Genomic DNA, 4,114 nt, shown 5'->3' with positions numbered 1-4,114 from the left:
GGAGCTCTTCTTAATATTTTGACACCAAAATCATGTCGATACACCTTACCGACTGCGAGTAAAGCCACCCACGCTTTAACTTGACAGACTGTATAATAACATTTCAGATAGGCACGATATACAATATTTTTTTAAAAAATCCATATTTTTGTATTTGACGAGATCTGCACTTCATTTAAAGTACTTTTCAATTAATAATAATGTTGAAATAATAATTGCTGCAGGTCAGAAAGGTCTCCTTCACTTAGGAAACAATTTGGTTTGATCAAAAAGGTTTTTGTTGGCGCAACCATGGAGTATGGTTATTATATAGACGACAAAATTTTTGATTGATGCAACCACGTTTTTTATTTGTTTTACCCAACACTTTTTGTTGATGGAGCATTTCGTTGATTCTACAAAATAATTCAGTTGGGTCAAAGAAATATTTATTTGATTCAATTGAAATGTGTTTGATTCAGCCACTACTTGCATGTATATCCAAGAAATCAGTTCACTTGGTCAAAGAAGATTTTTTCCGAGGGTTCAGATTTTAATTAGATATTTAAACTGCCATGCTTAAAAATTAAATGTCATAGTTGCGGCTAACCAATAATATACGGAAAAATAAACAATTGTAATTTTTTACAACTAAATGTAAAATTTATTGAATATCAAATTTGTAAATTTAAAAATCTATACACTGCTCAAAAGAAAATACTATGAAATTATGGTTTAGCATACTCTTTAGAACAATATACTAAAAATGTGTGTACTCTTATTATTGTATATCCGACTGTATTGTTCAAAATCGTCAAAGGGCAATTTTTCCTTTGTTTTCTAGAACGAATAGCACATTCACCGTAAGACCTTTCACTATTTGATTCAATTTAAGCTGTTCACTTGCGACGCGAAAATCACATCCTAAATCTGTAACTTTTCTGTCTCATTGTACTTTTTAATACCAAGATTGTTACTTATTTTATTGCCAACTTCTATTATAACTGTAATTTAGATTAAGGCAGGGAATAGCTATTAATTATGGGGTTTCTACAGGGTGGACACGCTGGGGCTTACATGCATGGCGAACTTGATGCTACCGGAATTGCACAAGAGCAGGGAAGAAGCCATTGTGCAGGGGTATTTTCATATTTCGCGCCTTTAAAATCGCATTCGGATCGGCCATTCGGCCAAGTCCGTGCATCTTCGGATCAAGTTTATCATATTATCCATGGTTGCGTTCAAAACTTCAAATGGATGCAAGCGTCAAAAAAATATAGGTTATCTTATGTAATAATTACAAATAATAAAAGTGATTCATTGAGAATGAAGTGAGACCTGTGTACTGAGAAGTAAACGTCAACTATTTTCGGTGCCAATAACATGATGGAATGTCTGCTGAGTGACAAATACTATTAAATAGTAATAATATTCTGCGATCCCAATGGGCGAAGAGTGAATTGTGTTTAACGCTTATTTGCGGCAAAAAAGGTATGTTATGAATATATAGAATATGTATTAAGTAAAGTAAATAAAATATTTCATGGGTAAACCTTAAATTGACATTACCTACATTTACTTAAAGCGATTTCGGTAAAAAGGTGAATCCGAACATAACCTTCAAATAATGACAGCTCGGCCCGGCTTGTTTATTATACTTTCGATTGTTTATTATTTGCCAAAGAAATGTTTTGTGGTTTCGTATATTTATTACTGACAGTGCCGGCAGTAATAATTTAAACAATAATTACTTAATAATAATTTAACAAACATGACTTATTAATAATTTTAATAAGTAATACTTTATTCCTGAAATTAATAACTGATTTCCATTGTTTTTTTCCACAGATCGATCATAGATGAAATACACATCAGGAAATCCAGATGGATTTTGTGCATTTTAGCTGGTTCATTTCAATGAACATCATTGAAAAACCATTATCTCTAGACCTTATCCCAAGACTGGGGATTGAGCAGTCTAAAATTAACACTAATTCAATCTGATGGTATAGAAAAGTACCAAAAAAATATCTCGAGGTTTATATTTTACAAAATGTTTTCTCTAGATATCATCCTAAAATTTTGTTTGATTAACCAATGAAATAAATTAGAGACTCGTTGGTGATCGAATTGTATCAGAAATAAATCAAGACCGGATATTTTAGGCCAGAAATGTTATTCCAATTTTTTTTGAAATTATTCTATTTTCGAAAAACGCTATCTTCGGATCTGATTTCCAAACTGGTATTCAATCAGCCACAAAAATTAATTCAAATTCATGTTGATGGTATAGCTTTGTCAGAAAGATATCTTGAAGAAATTTAACTTACCTGAATTTTAATTAATAAAATATTTAGGGATTTTTTTGTATTTTAGAAAATGTTTTCTCTGGATCTCATTCTAAAATTTTGTTTAGTTAACCAATAAAATAAATTAGAGACTCGCTGGTGATCGAATTGTATCAGAAATTAATCTAGACAAAATATTTTAATCCAGAATTGTTATTCCAATTTTTTTAGAAATTATTCTATTTTTGAAAAATGCTATCTCTGGATCTTATTTCCAAACTGGCATTCAATCAGCCTCGAAAATTAATTCTAGTTCATTTTGATGGTATAGCTTTGTCAAAAAGGTATGTTGAAGAAATTTAATTTGCTTGAATTTAAATTAATAAAATATTTAGAGATTTTTTTTTTATTTCAGAAAATGTTTTCTCTGAACCTCAACCTAAATTCTTGGTTCTAGCAACCAATAAAATAAATTAGAGACTCGTTGGTGATCGAATTGTATCAGAAATTAATCTAGACAAAATATTTTACTCCAGAATTGTTATTTCAATTTTTTTAGAAATTATTCTATTTTCGAAATTGCTATCTCTGGATCTTATTTCCAAACTGGCATTCAATCAGCCTCGAAAATTAATTCTAGTTCATTTTGATGGCATAGGTTTACCAAAAAGATATCTTCACGAAATTTAGCTTGCTTGAATTTTAATTAATAAATTATTCAGGGATTTTTTTGTATTTTAGGAAATGTTTTCTCTGGACCTCATCCTAAAATTTGGTTTGATCAAACAATAAAATAAATTAGAGACTCGTTGGTGATAGAACTGTTTCAGAAATAAATCTAGACAAGATATTTTAGGCCAGAATTGTTATTCCAATTTTTTAAGAAATTATTCTATTTTAAAAAAATGCTATCTCTTGATCTGATTTCCCAACTGGCATTCAATCAGCCTCGAAAATAATTTCTAAATCATTTTGATGGTATAGCTTTGTCAAAAAGGTATGTTGAAGAAATTTAATTTGCTTGAATTTAAATTAATAAAATATTTAGAGATTTTTTTTTATTTCAGAAAATGTTTTTTCTGAACCATAACCTAAATTCTTGGTTTTAGCAACCAATAAAATAAATTAGAGACTCGTTGGTGATCGAATTGTATCAGAAATTAATCTAGACAAAATATTTTACTCCAGAGTTGTTATTTTAATTTTTTTAGAAATTATTCTATTTTCGAAATTGCTATCTCTGGATCTTATTTCCAAACTGGCATTCAATCAGCCTAAAAAATTAATTCTAATTCATTTTGATGGTATATGTGTACCAAAAAGATGTCTCGAAGAAATTTAACTTGCCTGAATGTTAATTAGTAAAATATTTAGGGATTTTTTTGTATTTTAGAAAATGTTTTCTCTGGACCTTATCCTAAAATTTGGTTTGACGAACCAATAAAATAAATTAGAGACTCGTTAGTGTAGCAGAAAGAAATGCAGATGCGATATTTCGTGCCAGAATTTTTATTCCAATTTTTTCATAAGTTTTGCTATAATTATGTATTTTATCATTTTTATATATTAAATTCATACATTATTGGTATCTTGTCAGAAAATACAAATCTTTTAGTGTAATTAAAATTCACTCGAAATGTTATTTTAGTGTATTTGATTGAGTTATCGTTTAAGTTCAAATTATGCCGTTAGAAATGAATGCACCAATTCCGTAAATTTTATTTCAGATGTCATCTTTTCAGTTGGATGTTGTACTATATTTATTATCAGTATCACCTGTGAAGGAAAAAAGGCAGTGGCAATTTTCGCAAGAACGCTTGTCTCGTTTGATGCAGTGGAACGTTATC

This window comes from Belonocnema kinseyi, chromosome 1 (assembly GCF_010883055.1).
Source record: "Belonocnema kinseyi isolate 2016_QV_RU_SX_M_011 chromosome 1, B_treatae_v1, whole genome shotgun sequence".
Lineage (NCBI taxonomy): Eukaryota > Metazoa > Arthropoda > Insecta > Hymenoptera > Cynipidae > Belonocnema > Belonocnema kinseyi.
This window is presented reverse-complemented; position numbering follows the sequence as displayed.